Raw genomic sequence first — 23,453 nt, forward strand, 5'->3', positions numbered from 1 at the left:
TTCTTAAATTTTGCAAGAAAATCATTCAAAATTAAAATCTTTAAAAATATTTGATACTTATTAAAATGTATATTTTTCATTATCTACTTCTCATTATAATTTAAATCTTTGCATAAGGAGAAAAGCAAGAATAAGAGGTAAATAAAATAATGTTGGTGAGGTATGGATCCTAATCCTTAGGGAGAATATTGAGAATCATGAACACAAGCATCATCTTCATAAATGAAGGGAAAACAAATCAAAAGCTTTGTGTCCATGGATAATGAGCACAATGCCAAACCCTACTAGATTTAATGGGGGGGCTAATATTCGTAACGGTTTAGTCACATGTTTTTATGGTAGAATATAATTGCCTAAAATTGCAAGGAAAATTATGTGTAATGAGATACCTTGTTTTTACATTTAATTTTGATTAAATTATACAAATTATCATTATAATATTAATTACATTTCTAATGAATTAAATGTTTTTCAAAAACCAACTCCAATAAAAAGCACTCTTTCATCTCGGGTAAGGATCTATCAAAAGTATTCAATTTGGATTTAAAAAATGGGTTACCCACCAGATTGTTTTGGTTGAATACTAAAAATAATTTTTTTCCTTTTTGTTTTTGGATCATGATTTCCAAATGATACCCTGTTATAACATAAAGAAAGCATAGAGAGAGACAATGGATCCACACAACACAAACCAAACACACACTTAGATACCTTTATTGATCACCAAAGATACAAATATATAGCACATAAATTACAAAATTCGACACATCTAGATGAGGACTCTAACTCATTACATAGGAATCAACATCTTCTAGATTGACACCTAGGGACTCACACGGTCAACTACACATGACATGGAAGCATTACTTGGAACATCCTCCCTTAGTGCTTACATTGACCAATGCACATATTACAACAATAATATGATATATGTCTCACTGGTCTTCACCAACACTCACATCTACTCTGGAATCTTGCAAAAACTGCTTTTTCTTCACCACCACATCTTCAAGCTATCACTTGACCTCCATTTAAAACATAATCACTTTAGACCATCTTTGACGTACTTTGTAGAATTGACGCTTCTCAACCTCTTGGAGCACGATGGGTCGGTCTTGATACTGAACCATCCTATTGACATACATCCATCTATTGAACACATGGTCTTCCACTGTATTCCCTAGTTATCTAGGAAGACAGCCTGGGTAAATATATTCAGAAGTCAATTTTACAAGATAACCTCTTAAACACACAATCAAATGAACATGTAAGATGATGTTCTTGGCTCTAGATGAGGCCACCAGCTTATAACAGATTATACATAGTCAAATTCATGGTATCTTCTTGTGTCATAGTATGCATCAAAAACCACCAATTTGAAAATATGTTAATCTATTCTATATAGTTGGTAATTAATTTGATTTTTCACACCTTACACTTGATAAAACTGCACCGTGAAATCTTTACCAACAACATATATATTTTTTTTTCACACAACTTAAACGAAACAATAAAAACAGAACAAAGAACCCAACAATCTTATGATGACAACAAAACTGATTTCCATTATTTTATATTGAACTATCAACAGTTATCCAAATAGAAAATTATCATTGTCCATATGGATGTGTTACTTGAAAACTTGACACGTGAACCAGTCATTTTTGCACGTCGTTGGGATTTGATCGATCGAATCCTTCTTTCCAATTTGGAATGAACTTCCATGCGGACAAATCTTCAATAATTCCACCATATGAAGACCAAACTTGAAATTCTTCAGTGAACCAAAAAATATTTTGTTGCAAAATCTGTTTTGCTTTGAAGATTAATGTCCTTGTTTTGCGCCTTCTTGATTTCCCATATGGCCCTTGACAGAGCTGCAGTCTATAAAATGTCGCGTGGAAGAGGAATTCCTTTAATACAAAATTGATTATGTTTAAATCGCATCATAATGCTTACAAAAAAATATCAGATCAACCTCTTTGCCTATGGAAGCGTAGGAACCCCGCACTCAGATCACACTCAGCTCAACAATTTAGAGGTGGGCTCTGCTATTTCGTCAAAAAGACATCCCTTTCCACGACCAACGAATTCAAGACCTTTGATGTGTTGCCACTTTCGGTCACACAGTTCACATGAAGCAAAACACAGTCAGATCACATTGAGCTGCTCATGTCCTCCTCGTTGACTTTGAATCTTGTTAATGTTCAACTGAGGGACTGAAGTTATTCTTATTTCGAAGCCAATCATTCCGCTAAGGATACATTGTCTATTGGTCGACTCTCTATCGATAATTTATGATTCTCTATGAACTTGCTCGAATCGATGAATAAGTAGGCTCTTTCCAGAGCTTGCATAGGAGGACAACATCATACAAACGCAGTGTGTCGCTGAAGAATACATCAAAACTTACACGATCCACTATAATTTCAACAGTTCTAACTTGATGGAGTATTTTCTGCAAAATGATGTCGGACTGCGAAAAGGCTTGGCTGGCACGCTGCAAAACACACTCACAATACACCCAAAATTCATAAATCCCGGAGCTCATCTAAATTTTGGATGTGTTTTGCCACAAATGCATCATCCCTATAGCTCTTAGGACTCCTCACACAAACATTTTCGAGCCCAGATTTGAGAATTACACGAAATCGTGATAAAAAAATTCCTCTACCTCTTCACATGGATCCACAATGTAGATCCACAATCGTGACTATTCCATGACCCTCTTCTTTTCAAAAACAAGATGTAGAGCTTTTACGCCACTTACTGTGCCACATGCAATGAAAGGAAATGCTTGTAGATTTATGAAGTTGTAGATATTATGAGGAAAATGGTTCAGAACTTTCGCTTAATATCAAATGTAAATCTAGAAAACACTCGCATGGAGAAATAAAACTCATACCAGAAATCAACTATCACACATCTATATTAATCTATCTATGTATAGAGCAATAACATTGAAGACTCTCTCACATTTTCCTGGCCTTCTCATCATGGAATGAAGCCAAATTTTTCTTTGATACCATGTTATAAAATAGAGAGAGGAGAGAGACAACGGATCCACACAACACAAACCAATCACACACTTAGATACCTTTATTGATCAGCATAGGTGCAAATATATAAGACATAAATTACATACTTCGACACATCTAGATCAAGACTCCAACTTATCACATAGGAATCAACACCTTCTAGATTGACACCTAGGGACTCACACTGACAACTACACACAACATGGAAGCATTACACCCAACATACCCATCAATGTTCTCTATCCATAATTGTAATGAGTAAGGGTGTCTTTGCTTATGAGTGGAAATATGTTCCACTTGCCTTTGAAGTGACAAATTATTTGTTGATAGTGTAAAACATTATGTGAATACCATACTAGAGAGTTTATACAAAAGCTCCATGCATCTGCTAGTTCATTAGATGATGTAGAATTATAAAAGTTTTTGTCGTTCACAATATAAGAACCATAATTTGAATAGTTGTCACATATTATATTGTAGGTGACAGAAAGATCTCATTTCTCATTGCTAAGTAAAGTGTGAATGTGGCACCAAGGCTTGTTTGATATGTATAGACAAACTATGGGACTTTCATCATCTCAATATTTCAATTATTATTTTGATTCTTTATTACCAACTTAACACAAATATATTAAAAAACCTAAATCTAATACAATAATTATTATTTCAAACCAAAGTCTAAGTCAACAATTCAGATTTAACAATCCTATCTACCTCTCTTTACACCTTTTGAGACAATTGCTAATTTAGATCTACCTCTCTTTGCACTTTTTGATACCATTGCTAATTTAGAAATATAAGCCGTACATATGAACTTTTGTGCCAGGTATTCATCGCTTCTGTGATTGAGACACGCACGCAACACCTATTAATTAATCACACAGCCGAAACACAAAACTTTTAGACGTGTGGAGGAGTTTGGAAATCTGCAGCCATATCTTCTCGTAGAACCCTTTATATAAATCATGAAGTACCAAAATGGAATTTCTAATCACATGCAGTGTAAACCATCTCACAACATAACATGCCCACGAAAATCATACACTTCCAGTTTCTTAATAACTTATTTAGGCAGTCAACGAACAAAATGTTAATGCGATAAACATATCGTGTCCTTGAGCCTACTAACAACTAATACGGTTGCAGTTGATTCTTTGTGTATGAGCTACACATAATATTATGTCATTTTGAATATTGAAATATATGTTCAAAAGTAAGAAAAGATATAGAAGTTATATCCATACATTATTTGTGTTTCACACATTATTTGTCTTTGTAAAGAAAGTGGGCGATAAGTTCTGTGTTTATGAACTAGTTACCTAAGTTTCCAAATTTTGTTAATATAATGTTAATTTCAATCATTCCATCATTACTATTTATATTTACATTGTATTTTAATGGAACAAATATATATATATGTACATTGTATTTTAATGAGTCAACAATGGTTTAGATTGGACTTTTTCAAGAATTTATTTTCATATTTTGTTTGATGAACTATTATAGCATATTTCTTTCCAAATTTCTATTCATAAACAATAATTCTAATGTTAGATAAACCAATTTGACAAATAAACTTTTATATTTTCAATAAAAAACTTGGAATTTATAGTGATGGCTAGGTCATCAACATATACAATACATTTTATAGATAGGGTTCAGTTTACGCAAAATCCTCTTTTATTAGAAAATACTCAATTTCAGTGACCAGATGGCTACCTCTTTGGTGTCATCGTCATGCAAAGGATAGTCATATGCACAAAAGAAATTTAGTTATCAAGAAGGGGAAGGTTTTACATACACAACTATTCTCTTCCCGGAAAAAGGCCTTATGTTACCCCAACAAATCAAATATAAATGTGAAGCAAACACTGCAATCTATTTTGGATCTAAGAAAAGAAATACCAAAAACTCCAATCTATTTACGATCTAACAAAAAATATACCTTTGTCAAGGTTGAGTATTGAGACTGTTTATTGGATCATTTAACTTTTATGGTGTCGTCACTTGAAGGAAATTTCCATTGGAGCAATCACGAAGGGACCCTGAAATATATTCATCCTTTCCAAATTAAAATAGCAACATATAACTCAAGATAAAAAAAACAAGTTACTTTAAAAACATCTTCCTACATATGATACAGTTGAATATAAAAAAATATTACGAGTATGTCAACATATATAAAGTCATAAGATACCAAGTTGAATTGACAAAATCAAAACATGGGCTTGCCCAACTAGGAACATTCCAATACGTATAAAGTCATAAGATACCAAGTTGAATTGACAAAATAAAAACATGGGCTTACCCAACTCCTCATATAGGAAAAAAAAACTAGTGGAGGAAGATGTAGGTCGCTTTCTTGCATGAATTACATGAATTCTAAATGACAGATGGAGGAGGTTGTTTAAAGATTAACTAAAAGCACAAATTTTGGATTATTCCCATATAACTTTGGCAAATCATTCGTTATGGACAATTTTATGAATATGATCAATGGTATACATATAACACTAGCTTAAGTTGAAAATGGTATAATCCATTTTATCGCTTGGATTGAGTTTTTCGAAAAGACTCTTTTTCCAAGAAATCATCAATTTGGACATATTACAGACTTCACAAGATGATTGCCTCATTAGTGTGATCTTGATGGTCAAGATAGTTGAATGCACAAAAGAAATTTATCTATCAAGCATGTTTCACATACATAACTATCCTCTTACTAGAAATAGGCCTTATTTTTTCAAACTCTAATCTATTTATGATCTAACAAAAAAAATAACTTAGAAGAGGTTTATTATTGATATTGATTATTTAGATTCGATGGTGACATCACTTGAAGGAAACTTCCATTGGAGTAGTCACAAATGAACTCAATGGTCTCAAATATATGCATCATTTCCAAATTAAAAAAACAACATATAACTCAATATACACAAAAATAAGTTACTTCAAAAGCATATTACTACATATCAGTGAATTGAATGTAAACAAACCTTAATAACATGGTAGTACATATCAAATTATAAGATAGAAAGTTGAATTGACAAAATCAAAACACAGGCTTACCTAGTTATTCGTCTAAAAAAAACTAGTGGAGGAAGAGGTAGGTCGCTTTTCTTCATGAATTACATGAATTATAAGTGACAAATGGAGGAGGTTGTTTAATCTTCATGAATTAGATGAATTCTAAGTGAAAAATGGAGGAGGTTGTTTAAAAATTCACTAAAAGCACAGATTTTGGGTTATTCTCATATCACTCCAACAAATGAGTTCTTCCTGACAATGCTATGAATTTTATCAATGTTATACATATACCACTAAAAAAAACTAGTGGAGGAAGAGGTAGGTCACTTTTCTTCATGAATTACGTGAATTCTAGGTGAAAAATGGCAGAGGTTGTTTAATATTCATGAATTACATGAATTCTAAGTGAAAAATGGAAGAGGTTGTTTAATCTTGATGAATTACATGAATTCTAAGTGAAAAATGGAAGAGGTGGTTTAAAAATTCACTAAAAGCACATATTTTGGGTTATTTGGGGTTATTCTCATATAAATCCAACAAATGAGTCCTTATGGACAATGTTATGAATATGATCAATGTTATACATATACCACTGTGTTGAAGTTGAAAATCGTACAATCCATTTTATCTCTTCGATTCAATTTCGACAAAAGTCTCTTTTTCCAAGAAAGCATCAATTTTGACATATTAGAGACTTCACAACATGATTGCCTCTTTGGTGGGATCCTGATGTAGTTACATGCAGAAAATCACTTTATTTATCGAGTAGGTTTCACATACCTAACTATCCTCTTAATATAAATAGGCCTTATTTTTTCTACTTTCGCAAATCCTCCAAGTCATTTCCAATACAAATACTATCATGACTAATCAAATGTAAACAAGGAGTGAAAATTCAAATCCATTTATGATCTAACAATAAGGAATTACCTTTTTCGAGGTTGAGATTTGAGATGAATGATTGTATCGTTTTAGGGTTGATCTTGCAAGCATTTTGAGACCGATATCCATTGGTGCAGTCACAAATGGACCCAAAGGTATGAAAATATTCATTATTTCCAAATCTAAACAATAATGTATAGGTGAATATAAACAATTTATTTAAAAATCATATTATCACAAGTGAATATAAATAAGTTATTTTAAGAACATGTTAAAATACATAGTCTTACCTAGCTCCTAATATGGGCACAAAAATAGTTTGTGGAGGAAGAGGTAGGTAGATTTTTTGGATGACTTACATGATTTATGAATCATAAATGCAGAAGATTTTTTAAAAATTCACTAAAGGAACAACTTTTAGAATATTCTCTTACAACGCTTGCAAATCAGTCTTATGTAAAGTGCCAGGGGATCTGTAACATGCACAACGCTAATGATTGGTGTCATCATAGAACGAGAGGAAACAATCACCAACCCCACTATCTCGAGTGATATTCAAATTGTATTCCCCCCCATTGATGCCAGTTTCCCTATGTTGTTTTCTTATGCTTGTAGAACTGTAAGCATGTTGTTGGATTCCAAGAAACTCAAGAAAGTCTTGAATGCCCTAACTAATGATAGAAAAGTTGTCATGTTGACGAAGACCACTACCAACATCAGTGTTGGTGTTGGGGTTGGGTTCAATGTGGATGTTAGTTTACTCACTAGAACTACAATGCCTCCATTCTCATTACAATGGCTACGTCCAAATTACCATGTTGAAGGATGTTATGCCAAGCGTTGCTTCAACCTTGTGAACAAATCTAACAAGGTTGTCGCAGAGGTTTGTATGGTCTTCTAAGTCTTGTTACATTCAATATGTATTCTTAGAGTAATTCATTGGGCTATAGTCATGCCAAGTTCTGAAAATATTTATTGCTTTTCACGTGAATCCAAAGCAAGTAAGATTAGATATAAGCTTGGGAGGAGATGTGTTGAATCTGATAATGAGCCATGTCTATGACCAAGTTTTCATTATGGGGTTTATTATGACTCTATATTAGATCATGTTGTATATCTAAACGCCCATCCTGTATAAGGGATACTTGAAAGAAATAGAGAGAAGGATTATTTTTTAGGCATTCCTCCTCTCTCACGGTATTAGAAATTCCAAATCCTACTGAAGATGAATTAAATGTGCAAATTCCAACTTTAGAATATGCAAAAATTATGGAATCAAATGTTCTTTCATACTGTGATGCCATGTGTCGTGCGTGTTAGCTTATCCTTTTTTCACATGTTTTTACAACACAAAGTGGAGTTTGTAGACTCCCTTCATCCCAGGATAAGAATTCTTAACCCTCACCATCTACAACATGTCTTCATTAATCACACCAGTGTAACCCTATTTTACCAAATACGACAAACATGGTGGCGCATTCCCATGTGAATAATGTAAATTGAAGAACTTGGACGTGGTTCATTCCCATGTGATTTGAAATTGAAGTTTATGATGAAAATCATACAATCCATTTTATCTCTTGGATTCAATTTCTACAAAAGCCTCTTTTTCCAAGAAAGCATCAATTTTGACATATTTGAGACTTCACAAGATGATTACCTCTTTGGTGTGATCCTGATGTAGTTACATGCAGAAAAAATGTATTTATCGAGTAGGTTTCACATACCTAACTATCCTCTTACTATAAATAGGCCTTATTTTTTCTACTTTCCCAAATCCTCCAAGTCATTTCCAATAAAAATACTATCATGACTAATCAAATGTAAACAAGGAGTGAACACTCAAATCCATTTATGATCTAACAATAAGGAACTACCTTTTTCGAGGTTCAGTTTTGAGATTAATGATTGTATCGTTTTAGGGTTGATTTTGCAAGCATTTTGAGATCGATATCCATTGGTGCAGTCACAAATGGACCCAAAGGTATTAAAATATGCATTATTTCCAAATCTAAACAACAATGTATAGGTGAATATAAACAATTTACTTAAAAAGCATATTATGACAAGTGAATATAAACAAGTTATTTTAAGAACATTTTAAAATACATAGTCTTACCTAGCTCCTAGTATGGGCACAAAAATTGTTTGTGGAGGAAGAGGTAGGTAGATTTTTTGGATGACTTACATTATTTATGAATCATAAATGCAGAAGATTCTGTAAAAATTCACTAAAGGAACAAATTTTAGATTATTCTCTTACAACGCCTGCAAATCAGTCTTATGTAAAGTGCTAGGGGATCTGTAACATGCATAGTGCTAATGATTGGTGTGGTCATAGAAGTAGTGGACACAGTCACCAACCCCACCATCTCCAGTGATATTCAAATTGTATTTCCCCCCATTGGTGTCATTTTCCATTGTGTTGGCATGGTTGTTAAAGTCCTGGAAATTATCAATGCGTAGAACTTGGAAATGCAATGGGCCAACAACAATTCTTTCTTCTCATCGACTGCTGAATTGGTGAGAATTTTCTTTGGGAGAGAAGAGAATGTAGTATTAGATGTTACAAATATTGTAATTCCTTGCTCTATTTTGTTTTATTATGCTTGTAGAACTGTAAGCATGCTGTTGGATTCCAAGAAACTCAAGAAAGTCTTGAATGATAGATCTAATGATAGCAAAGTTGTCATATTAACGAAGACCACTACCAACATCGTTGTTGGTGTTGGGGTTGGGTTCAATGTGGATGTTAGTTTAGTCACTAGAACTACAATGCCTAATTTCTCATTACAATGGCTACCTCCAAATTACCATGTTGAAGGATGTTATGCCGAGCGTCGCTTCAACCTTGCGAACAAATCTAACAAGGTTGTCACAGAGGTTTGTATGGTCTTCTAAGTCTTGTTACATTCAATATGTATTCTCAGAGTAATTCATTGGGCTATAGTCATGCCAAGTTTTGAAAATATTTATTGCTTTTCACGTGAATACAAAGCAAGTAAGATCAAATATAAGCTTGGGAGGAGATGTGTTCAATCTGATAATGAGCCATGTCTATGACCAAGTTTTCATTATGGGATTTATTATGACTCTATATTAGATCATGTCATTTGTCTAAATGCCCATCCTTTATAAGGGATACCGGAAAGTAACAGAAAGAAGTATTATTTTTTAGGAATTTCTCCTCTCTAATGGCATTAGAAATTCAAAATCCCACTGAAGATGAATTAAATGTGCAAAATCCCACTTTAGAATATGCAAAAATTATGGAATCGAATGTTCTTTCAGACTGCGATGCCATGTGTGGTGTGTGTTAGCTTATCCTTCTTGCACATGTTTTTACAACACAAAGTGGAGTTTGTAGACTCCCTTCATCCCAGGATAAGAATTCTTAACCCTCACCGTCTACAACATGTCTTCATTAATCACACCAGTGTAACTCTATTTTACCAAAGACAACAAACATGGTGGCGCATTCCCATGTAAATAATGTAAATTGAAGAACTTGAACATGGTTCATTCCCATGTGATTTGAAATTGAAGTTTATGATTTTTCTCATATAATTTTAGTGGCAATGTTGAATGAATGCCAAACTAATCTCCCAAATGATAGTAACCAATAAAAATCCAATAATTTATCTCTACATGCCTTAAAAAGGAAAACCCTACGTTATGTGTAGTTGAAAATTTGAGCAGAACTCAATAGTGACCATCCCCTATTTTACGGCTTAGTAATTAATAGCGCTCGAAAGATTAATTCATTAATGAAAGTTGGATCAATTTCAATTTAGAGTTCCTATGAAATCAGTGTAAGTGTTTTGTTTCATTTACTTGGAATATGATCTATATATATTCATAGTTTCTGGCTGAGAGGACTCTCAATTGTTGTGTCACAAAATTGACACTATTTTCTCTTACCCTACACATTCTTATCGCTGCCACAACAATCTCACTTCTGCTAGAGTGTCTATTGAGTATGTCAACCCTATCCACTTTGGCAGAGTCCTCTTAATTTTGTTTTTTTTTTAATTGAATCAATTGGCAGGATGCAAATCTCATGCACTTTCAAGTCATTGAAGGAGAGATTCCCCACATTTGACGAGTCTAGGTGTACAAACATCCACTAGTAGAAATACATCTCCTCTCGTACAATGCACTTTTCACATGCGCCCAATTAGAATATGTTGGCATGTCAATCTCAACTACAAAGAGTATTGGAGAGTGAAAATCCTATCACAAACTTCAATTACATGATGAATTACAATGATTGTAATATTTTTTCTCAACATCTAAACTTCAACAACTTGATCCAATCTTTTAGCTTCAACTACAAGCCACTTGATCCACATACATCTATGAGTAAGTGACTCAATCCTTTTCCCCTATGTTTTCATGCTTCATTGTTTCTAACAAAACCTTATCAATTTTTCATTTAAATGCTAAAAAGTTAAGATATCCCCAATCTTGTTTATGTCTTGGATGGTGCCTTTACAGATGTCATTGCATTGTTTTGGGGAATCAAATACTACAATGATATGCTTTTTGAAGTTGAACTAATGGGGAATGTCTAGTCTAAGGTACTCCTTTAGAATGATACACAAGAATTCCCTCTAAAACAGTGGGTGTTCCCTCAAAAATTCTACTTCTATGGCGATGAATCACTCTACATCTATACTATTTTTTCATATGCATTTCTATTGCAGCATTTAGTGCAATTGATAATTATTTCTATCCTTTAAACTAGAAACACTTCCGTTATTATTTATTTTGATTAAACAATTAATTTGAGTAGAATCTATTTTAATTAAACAATTCGTTTGAATAGAATCTAGGTAAACTATAGAAAATATTTTAACTAACTAAATAAATCTAGACAAACTTTAATAACATTTATCCCTTCTTAGATTTTATTTTTATTTACATGTTTGTCGACCGATCATTCGAAGTTGTTCTTTTTTATTTATTTATTGGTATCTCATACAACTTGTGCGCCTCGCCAAGTTTAATTATACAGCTTTAACAAATTATGTATATTTAAAAAATAATTATTAAGTTAAAATAACTTTTAGATTTGTAAACGTATGTTTTTCCTAAGTTAATTAATGAATGGGTCATCAATAGAAATGTGAAGTTTGTTATTAAATGAAATATAATTTAAGGTAAGGTAAATATTCTTGTTAGTTTAATATATTTACTTTGATTTTAATTTTAATTTTAAAAAATTTATTTAATAAAAAGTTTATTTAATAAAAAGTTTATTTAATAAGTTGATGGTTAGATATGTAATATAAGTCATATTGTTGTAACTTTTCACCAACCTATTGGAAATAATAAGTAGAATAGTTGAATTATTTATATATATTTAGTTTGACAAGTGCTCAATGCATATTCTGTTTAATTAATGTCACATATTTTATTAAAGAGAGTTTACTAGTGTAGATTATAGTAAAATTAGTTTTATAATTTTGTAGGTAGATTAAAGTAAAATTAGTTTTATAATTGTCTAGATAGGTATGTTTATTTAGAAATAGAGGTTTTATATTTTATTTTAGTTATTAATAATTATTAGGTGGATAATAAAAATTTAAAGTTTCTGGAATATTCTAAAATATTTTTAATAGTATTTACATATAAAAGATTTAGATTTATCTTCAAAGTTTTTATGTTTTTTCTTTTTTGATTAATTAAAACAAAATGAACAAGTATCATATGAAATGAGTAATGGCTTTTTGGACATGTGATATTGATATGTTATGGTATTGGCTCATTTTATTATAAAAGAACATATTTAATTATTAAGAATTTCTATGATAAACTGAGGTGAATCTCAATATTAAGAATCTTGCGACATCATTTGTTAAATGTGTGTGTATATATATATATATATATATATATATATATATATATATATATATATATATATATATATATATATATATATATATTGACTTGTATATTAATTCTTTTTTTAATAATAATAATAATAGCATTTTAAAATAAAGTTATGGTTTAATTATTTTAAATCATTTTTTAAATTTTAACACTTTGAGATGTGTAATAAAATAGGTGTTTGATGTTTATGATGCCTTGATGTTTATGGTATTTAACCACCATTTACTATGTATAGTTATGTTAGTTATGTCTAAATATATATTATTGTTATTTGATAATTTACATAATTTATTATTTGACCATTTTTATTTAAAACTTTATTAGTTAGATAATATATATAATTTTATTTATTTTTTGACAATTTCTATTATAATTTTTTATATTAAGTAAATATGAAAAACTAAACACGGAATTGAAAATACAACAAAGTTTCAGTACTGAAAATCCCTAGCATAGCCATACATAGAATCCATTTTTCAAGATTTTTTCAACATAGTCATGTCTTGTAAATGGAAACTGGGTGAGGAAGTACTAATTAAACCCTCCCAACCACCCTGGCTATACATCATTGACAAGTAGTTAACACTTCACAGTTCCATTCGATTAATTAATGGAAAAGAAAATAAGTTAACACCATCAAGTTCTAAACATACAATAATTAAGTAATGACACAGCCGAAACACAAGACTTTAAGACGTCTTGAGGAATTTAGAAATTTGCAGTCATATATTCTTGTAGAACCCTCCATCCCATCTGTGTCCAGTGACGAGCGTTAACGTCTCCACTCATTATTCTATGTCATGCCACATCAAAACAAAAAAGAAATGCCATTGATAAACAATCATTTACATAAATCATGAAGCGCTGAAATGGAATTTCTAATCACATCCAGTGTTAACCATATCAAATAACATGCCCAAGAAAATCACAAGCTCCCAGCAATTATAAAACTTATGTGTCCCATTTTAAAAAAGTGCAAAATTCCTCCACCTCGCTCCACTTGTGTGATCTGATGTCTGAATAAGTTATTTAGTCAAACAACCAACAAAATGTTAATGTGATAAAAGGAGTACAATATGCCATTGTTACATGTAATATTTTCGGAACATACTAGGTACATAAATTAATGAAAGAGTTGCCTGAACGATTTGGGATTGTGCATATCATGAGAAACATCTGAACGAGAAGAGAGAGGAAACTTATATGTTCCTTCAAGTCAGCGTACCAATATGATTTGGGAGGCGAACTATAGTTGGGTCACTGGACATTTCAAAGTAGAGAAAACAATGGAAATGTTGCAAAAGTATTTTTATTGGTAGAACCTTCTACAGGATGTTGGGAAGTACATTAGATCCTGTGCTTCCTGCACCATTTCAAAATTGTAAATCAAGAAGCAAGGCCTATATACTTCTCTACCTACTCCTAGTCGTCCTTGGGAATCCATGTCCATAGATTACATGTCGATCCTTCCTTATAGTAAGCATGGAAATGAATGTTTTTTCGTGGTCTTCGACAAATTCTCTAAGATGGCCATTCTGGTGGCCTACTAGAAGAGTATCATAGCAGAATCCACTATTAAGATCTTCTATGAATGAGTGCAGGTACACTTTGAAGTACCACAATCGATTATCTGAGATCAAGACAACAAGTTCCTAAGTATATTTTAGTTAATCCCCTGGTCAATGTTGGATACCAAAGTCACTAAGTCCACAACCTTCGACCCCCAAATTGATGCCCAAACATAGGTCATCAATAGGATGGTCGTGCACATTCTTTGCATGTACAACTCATATCATCCATGCACATCAAATCAAATTCTCCCCTATGTCTAGCACAACTAAATCCAAGCTCCAATAGATCAACTAGCAACATCCCCTTTTAGGTGGGGTTGAGATTCCAGTCAGTATGACCCATTGATGTGGCCATAACATTTGTAGCTACTCAGGCATTTTTAGATCATTTCTAGTCTAAAGATGATAAGGTTAATAACTTCATTGAGTTCATTCATCACATATTCTAGTAGTTCCATGACATATTAGACAGATCCAATACTATGCACAATAAGTGTCATGATCAACATCAGGTACCACACAAGTTCGAGTTGGGTGACAAAGTTTGGTTACATTTGTAGAAGGAGTGTGTTGATGGGCCCTACTACAAGCTCTGTTCGCTTCAATATGGGTTGTACCCCATGACCAAGGTTTTAGGGTACAATTCATTTGATCTCAACATTCCACCATTCCTTAGCCTCCGCCCAATATTCAATGTGGACTGGTTGTGATCATACTTTCCCCCATTGTTGTACACATTCAACATTGTCAGGCAACTAACACCAACATAGCTCAACCCAATTTGCATCAAACCGGACACAACTTACAAGATCATGGACACACGAATATATAACACTCACCATTATAGGATCCATCTATATCTAGTTGTCAAACCAGGTCAACTCCTTCACTAGGCAAAATAATTCACCAGGGACCAGGCTCAACAAAATTTTCCTAACATCATGGAGGCTCTACACACAATGGAGACCATCTCTTCCTAAGGGGGGAGGACTAATCCAAGTAGATATTGGTGTCCACCTGCTTATTCCACCTAGACCTCTAGTTAGTTTCATTAGTTTCCTTGATTATCACAGCATTTACTATTTTTAGAATTTTTTTGGGTCCTTAAATTCTAGAGTTATTTTGACCCTCTAAATGGCAGTCTTTTGCGGTCCACAGTAGGTCCATAATAGTTGGGAAGTTGGCTGCCCAACTAATCCCAACAGGGCCCACGAATTATTGGTGTTCCATCTCAAGGAATTAGTGTTTTGGTTGTGTAGGTTTCCCTTTGTTGGTCGATAATAAAAGGGCCCTTGAGCCTCATTGTAAGACATTTCACGAGCATGTAGTAGCCACATCTCTTCTTAGAGATAAGCTACCATCACCCAAGCTAGTTTATTTCCAATTTGTATGTAAGCATATTTTGGTTCTTTGATGTTAATGCAATGAAGTATTTATGTTTCTATATTTTTTTATTGTGTTCTTGCATAAGTCTGGATTAATCTACATATGAGAAATAAATAATGGCCTTATGACATGCAATAGAAACTTGGTGACCATAATTATTGGGGTGTCATTTCCAAATCCACATTGAACATCATAGCCTAAAATATTTCCTAGTGCATCATCTATCGTCACCACAAAAAAATAAATGGCTCACAAAAATGTTGGGATATGATTATGAAATAATTTACAAGAATGGGTATGACAATGTAGTGATTGATGCCTTATCGTGCCATTGTGAGGAAGAGGGAACCCTATTATCCCTCTCTCTACCCATACTAGATTGGATTGAATCAACCCACCATGAATGGTTCTTCCACCCCTCTCTGTCCCAGCTGATTAACAGACTATGAGCTGATACAAATTCCTCATAGGATTACTCTTGGAAGGATGAGGTTCTTTGTTATAAGGATCGAGTAGTGTTATCCCCAACCTCCACCCTCAAACCAAACATCTTGGAAGAACTTTACTCCTCTCTAGTTGTTGGACATTCATGCTTTTAGAAGACTTATGCACCAGCTCCCCGCTCTTTTTTTTGGACCAGAATGAAGATTTTTAAATTTTTTTTTTTGTAGTTGAATGTGAAGTATGCCAACCCAATAAAGGGGAAACGATCAAGCTATCGGGAACATTACAACCCTTTCCCTCCCTTCTTTCGTCTAGATAGATGGTTCCACAAATTTCATTACAAGTCTCCCAAAGTTAAGCAATAAATCGGTCATCATGGTGGTTGTGGAAAAACATTCCAAATATGCTCATTTTTGCAATCTACTACACCCATTTACCCCAACATTCATGGCTTAGGTTTTCATGGACCAATTATTCAAACTTCATTGCATGTTGAATTCCATTGTGTTTGGTCAAGACCCCACTTTCACCAACAATTTTTGGTAGGAAACTTTTAATCTACGGGGCATGCAACTCCAACTGAGTTAAACTTATCATCCTCAAAATGATGGTCAAATAGAAGTAGTTAACAAATGTTTGGAGACCTATCTACGGTGCTTCACGTTTGATAAGCATAATTAATGGGTACAATGGTTTCATTTAGTAGAATAGTGGTATAATATTAACTATCGTGAAGCCACCAAGATGATGTCATATGAGGAAGTGTATGGCAACTCCCATCTTCACTAGCTTATTATATCCCCGGATCTTCGAAAGTACAGGAAGTTAATCATATCCTTTAGAACTGTTCCTTCATGATCACTCATCTCAAACATAATCTACATCAAGCTTACAATTGAATGAAGTAAGAGGCTGCCAACACCATTCAAAGAGGTCATTTGAAGTGAGTGACTAGGTGTTCCTATGAATCCAACCTTATAAGCAAACCTCTCTCAAAGAAAAGGGTTTCTAGAAACTAGCCCCAAAATTTTAAGGGCCTTATTTCGTAGTTCACCATATAGGAGTAGTCGATTACCAACTGGCCCTCCTAACTACTTAAAAAATACAACTAGTCTTCCATGTATCCTGCCTCAAGAAATTTATGTGGAACAATTGTAGGGTTCAAACACGTCTCCCAAAATTGAATGAGGAAGGGTCGCTTTGGATTCAAACTAAAATGGTCCTCGATACTTGCAAAAGAAATATCTAGGGCCGAATGATCAAGGGAGACCTCATAAAGTGGAAAGAAACCTCCCCAGAATATGTGACATGGGAACAAACCACTATTCTTCAACAGATTCCACAAATTCCACCTCGAGGGCAAGGATTCTTTTGATGGGGGAGGGCATGTTAAGGTCCAACCCTAACCCCTTATTTATGTAACAAGCCCAAGGGGCCTCATCATAGTCATAGTTAGTTAGTTGAGTCAATAAATCCTATAACTAGTTCGCATGTTATCGGTGCGATAAACACCCTCCAGAATTCTATCTATGCTTGAATTTTGGAGCCTAAAGAGGATATTACAATTTGTCACTCTATGGTTACTCCATGATTGCTTGATGTTTTTCAAAGTGTTTAAGTCTTCTTCCTAGTTTCAAATAGTCAAATCATTTGCACTCATATGCACAGTCTTCGATGAGTTCACATTGTGAACACCTCCTTTATGCAATCTTGAACAGCGATAGCACCACCCGTTGCTTGCTGCAGTGTTTGTGTGATGATCAACTCATGACATCACTTTGGTTTCTTTTGTACCTTCATTTCGATGAGTTCTCTCAACTATCACTTTTGTGCACTTTCTCTTTCACAAGTGTTGTTTTCACATTCACAATTCTCACTTTTTCTCCTTTTCAATTTTATTAGTGGAATTTTCATGTTATCTTCGCTTTGGAATGTGTTTCTTTCAAGGGCGTTCACATTTTTCAAGTGTCATCTTATGTTTTCCTCATGTTGCACAAGTCACTCTTGTGATTTTCACTCGTACATGTGTCACACCTTTTCACGTCACCAATGTTAGTTATGGTGCACTATTCTACATTATTTGGTGCTATGTATAATTAGAATATATGGTAGACACATTCCTACATCCTAGCACAACTTTTGGTTACAATTGTCATAGTTGTCATAACTTGTGTTCTAAGTGTCGTAATGTGGTGTTTCAACTTTCACAGTTAGACATAAGTGTTTCTTTGTTGTCATTTCAATGTGTGATTATAATTCATGAGTCTTGTGTATCTTTATGGCTTTTATTGGTGGTTTTTTTTGTGTGATCCAAGTTTGAGTAAGGTCCAGATGCATTTCCCTCTTTTACTCCATCTATCCCACACTTAGCCAATTTGGAAACCTTCTCGGTCCTTTAGCCTAGTGAAAGTTGTGAAGCCATAAGCCCTCTTACCAAGTGCATAGCTCAACCTATCCATGGCCCTAAATTATACAATCCCAATCCCAAATGTTGGTGCAATAAGTCCCTCTCAAGATCACCCGCAATGTTTTCCACATTATGATCCTCTGAAGGGCAGTCACTTGATCCTTCTTGCTTATACTCACTCATAACACTGATTTTTGGTCATCTCTACCTTGCATGGCACAAAGAGCACCCTTAGATGATAGCATGGACCTCCTCCACCTTTTTTTAGAGGCAAAACATGCAAAGGGGGAGATTGATTAACGATTAGTTTCTCATAAGAAAAGGGGGAGAGTGAGAAAATAGTAGCATTGGAGAGTGAACAAATAGAAACAATGGAGACTGAGAAAACAACAAAAATCTCTTCAAAAACCTGATGGGGGGAGATTTTTCAAGTGGTTGTGTTTCCATTAATGACTGGCGATGTTTGGTGGTGTTTCCATCAATTCGAAAAGGAGACATTGTGGAGAAAGTTAACAATTGGTCCTCATTGATGTTAAGTATAGTCGTTGATGTCAAGTGAATACAAGTTTAGGGGGAACTTGTTTATGTTGATTTTAAGGTTTCTTTGTGTTTTCTGAATACTACATGTGTAGCCTAATAACCTATATTTGAAGGAATTTTATCTATAAGTAACTTTTTCAAAACCACATGCAAATTTCTTTGTTGGATGGAAATCTAAGAGACATTTCCAATGTTATATGGAATTAGTTCAAACTCCCAAGGGATGAAGAGAAAATGTGGTTTGAATTGAAGGTAGTATATGTTATTTAGATAGGGATTCGAGGAATTTGGGCATATTGGCCATATGGGGTGCAACCAAGTTGGCACTTAGAAGAAAAAGTTGGATTCTAGCTAAATCCAAGTGTATTTGGGGGTTCAAATATCTAGACCTTCATGTATTTGAGACTGGCATAGTTCTTAAGAAAAAGTAGATCATGTGTATAACTAGATATCTAGACATATGTGAATGCACAAGAGATATATTAATTCAATTAAACTAGCTAGGGAAAGGTTTCATTCAACGAATTTCTCTATAGGAAGAGATATCTAGGCACACAGGTATCTAGATGATAAACAAGGAAACCACTTAATCAAAGACCCAGATTCATATTTATTTTGAATGTTGTTGTTTCACAATTACACTTCGGTTATGGTTCCATACTAAAAAACATATCTAGATATCTAGGCCTCTTGAATGTATAAAAAAAAATTGCTTAAAAGATCAACTAGATAGTGGATTTTCTTGGATCAATGATGATGTGGAAATCACATAGAATAGATAGAAGATGGTAGATATTGATTGGTTGACTCTAATGAATTAGAAATTGAGTAGGCTAGGTGACATCGTAAGGAATTGGCTATGAGTGGTGAGTAGAAGGTGGTAGGGTGATATGCCTACAATCAGAACCCCTGGTCACAAGGCACTGACAGTTAGCACCCAAGCACCAAACAACATGCTAATCCAATTGGTCTTCACTTGATGAAATGTCTCACAAGAATTGCATGCTAACCAATGAGACTCCTAGTCATAGCCCCTTGTTATAGGGGGCTAGGTATAAGCACATAAGAACTTATCGCATTGCCAATCCAATTAGTGATCATTCATTCAAATGGGTACCAAAAGATGGTAATGAGGCTCGTAGCCATTGCGGGCTAGGTTTAAGAAATAAAAGTTCTTATATAACTACCAAGTCCAATGGAGTATACATAAGTAGTGAAGAGAAGTGAGTAGTGGGTGGAAACCGTTTACACAATTATTAATGTGATAGGTGGTAGCATGAGGTAGCAACCAAGTGGAAATGGGTGGTAGTTATGTAACAAAGGTGATGATGTGGCACTCTATCAATGCGACATTTGGTAGGTGTATTTTTCCCTTTTAGGTGGCCAAATGGTGCCCTTTTGGTTGACACATGGAAATGACATGCAATGATAGATGGCAGAAAGTTGATTTGTAGGCAAGATAGAAAAACAATTGAGATTTGGAATAGATTTAGTTATGTATGACTTTATAGTGTTAAACAAATTAGCCATGTATATGCATTAGTGGTAGTTTAGTGGGATAGGCTAAGTGATATGGTGTCATTTTAGATTGGGGGCATATATGAAGAATTACAAATCCCCCTTGTCGAAGCTCAAAAAAGAAGCAAAGGCCCTGAAGTATTGTCCTATTCATTAGATCCAACTGGTCTATGGATGTTATTTAGTGCATTCAAAGGAGATAGGGGGATTTAAGTACCATATGTGATAGGTCATTGATCAACCCCCCTATGTTAATTTTTTTATAGGTGGGGGGGAGTTGGTCGGGGGGGGGGGGGGGGTGCGGGGTGCAATGATGTTTCAACCATTAATCTCGATCGAAGAGCTTGGCGCACCTACGAAAGATTTTTGTTGCTTAATTATTTTATGAACTACTCTCCTTAAATTTCCTTATGGTCTAGGATTGTGGTTCTAACCAATGGTTACATTCATCTAGGATCTATCTAGGATTGGTGTTCAAGTGCCAAATTATTTTGAAGAATTAAAGTCTTGTTAATGAAAAATCTAATTCTTTTGAAGAATTAAAGTCTTCTTAAAGAAAATTCTATTAATATCATGTATATAACTAGATTCAAGGTGACACATGTTGATGGAGAACTTATCAAAAAACCAAGAGAGAGACAGAGGTGTTCAATACACCATAAAGCAAGAAACATGTGTGGAATGAATAAATGAGCATTGAGTAATGGATAAATATACATATCATTGCAGATCTGGAGCTACCGTAATGCTCATAATGGAAAATTTGATGTGTGTATAATGTAGTAGATTCGAGATGCAGGGAGTTATGCTATGAAAGAATGATGTAGATGTAGTGTGAAAATGGCAACAAATATGAGCACCAAGGTTGAAATAAACACAATATAGAGATCTGAGGCTTTGTGTGAGAAGACAGATTAAAATTAAAGGGATCTTTATGGAAAATTGAGTGTATTTGTGAGAGAGTAGGAATATATGCACAATGCTAAGCATACTTGAATAATAGCTGTAGGGATCTAATTAAGCATCGATTAAATAAAAGACCTAGAGATATAGAGTCTATTATTTAAAGGAAGAAAGTTTAATGTAGAGAAAGAAAAGAAAAGAGAGAAGATATAATTGTTGATATCAAATTTTAGATTGAGGAGAAGAGATGTAGAGTATATCTACATGTTATGTTCAAATTTGGTCCAAATGTGAAGCTCAAATATGAAGAACTAGTAAAGAGTTGGGTTGTAGAATAGATCTGAGAAGGAGTTGAATGTTAGAGCAAAGTAAGATTGGTATATATGAGGGCTATACAATTGGTTCAACAATCGTTTATGTAAAGAGCTTATGGATTTGCTTTAAAATGAATAAAAGAGGGATAAAATGGGTGGAGAAAGTAGGTTCTTGCATATGAGGGGTTTGGAACGTCCCAAGTTGGTGCCTACAAAAAACAAGGGGTTAATGCGTTCAACAACTTGGTACTGGTAAACATTGGGAGTTAGTTCTTCTAACAGGTTAGTGACTACAAAGAAAAGGAGATTGAATTTTCTATTAGGTTGTGGCATACTTAACTTGTGGTAATATGAAGTTGGTGCTTTCATTTACATCATAATGAACAAGAATTTATATTTTTATCTTGCATGGGTTTCCATGCAAAAGTTGTGTGTTTAAATGTTGTGTTATTGTTACATTTCTATACTATTGATTGTGATTGTTTGGGTAAACAGCTGTTAAAATATTTGAAATATTGGTTCACCCCTCCAAATATTTCCCTAGTCTCCAACAACATTCACATGATAAATAATATGAAGAGTCGCAAATGAAGAGGAATAATCATCAAGATTCGAAAAGATGTTTTACAAGATGAATAGAAAGGTCATGGTTCATGTATTTATATGTGTATTGTATTATTCAAGTGAATCATATGATTATGTCCATTGCATTCTACCATGATATATACATTATATTTATATGCCTCCTTTGTCAACATTGATTCAAATCATTAGTAACACTCCAACATATCTACTTATCATTATGCTATAAGATATCTTAGATAATACACTCATTTTTTATTATCCTAATTAAAGGTTTTTTTTTAACAAGTTGTATCATGTACAAGTTCTTTTATTCTAGCATTAGATGAACCCCTTAATCAAGATTTTGCACAACTTATATGGGTGCTTAATGTAGATAGTTACAAACACAAATTACAAAACAATACGAGTACTTAGATAACATCCTCTTTATTTGACAACTTGAAAGATATACATTTATAATATAACAATCATGGCTTCCAATGTCTATCTAGATCTAGGGGAAATGCAAAATTCCTATAATTCTACCATCTATGTTTAAAGGAAATCCAACTTAACCTTTACATTAAATAAAATGCACATCGCTAACTTTTGCAAAGTAATTCAAAATACATCCTTCTTTAGTCTATCCATGTTCTCTATCATTTTTCTCTATTTTTCTACATACCTTATATGTTTACTTCATCTCTACACCAAAGTCTATTTTATAGTTGAATTTCTCACATTGTATATCAACATACATGTTCTAGCACACCCATATAACACTAGGTTCATCATTCTTCCATCATTAACTGCAACGCATAACGGCGAATGGATAGATCACCATGATGATAAATGCTCAATCTCTAGCACTAACATCAAAATCCATCCTACTCCACATCTTATAGTAGATCACCACTCAACATGCATGGAAATTTATTTTAATATTTTCCTAACTCAAGATCCA

At 33.7% G+C, this 23,453-nt stretch overlaps 1 pseudogene; it reads right to left on the minus strand.

Annotated features, from left to right (window-relative positions):
* Nucleotides 1–23,453, minus strand: part of LOC149232458 (folate synthesis bifunctional protein, mitochondrial-like) — an 82,787-nt pseudogene that overhangs the window by 4,238 nt on the left and 55,096 nt on the right.

The sequence above is a fragment of the Pinus tabuliformis genome, chromosome J (assembly GCF_031772625.1).
Source record: "Pinus tabuliformis cultivar Carrire ecotype Pingquan chromosome J, CPIR1, whole genome shotgun sequence".
Classification (NCBI taxonomy): domain Eukaryota; kingdom Viridiplantae; phylum Streptophyta; class Pinopsida; order Pinales; family Pinaceae; genus Pinus; species Pinus tabuliformis.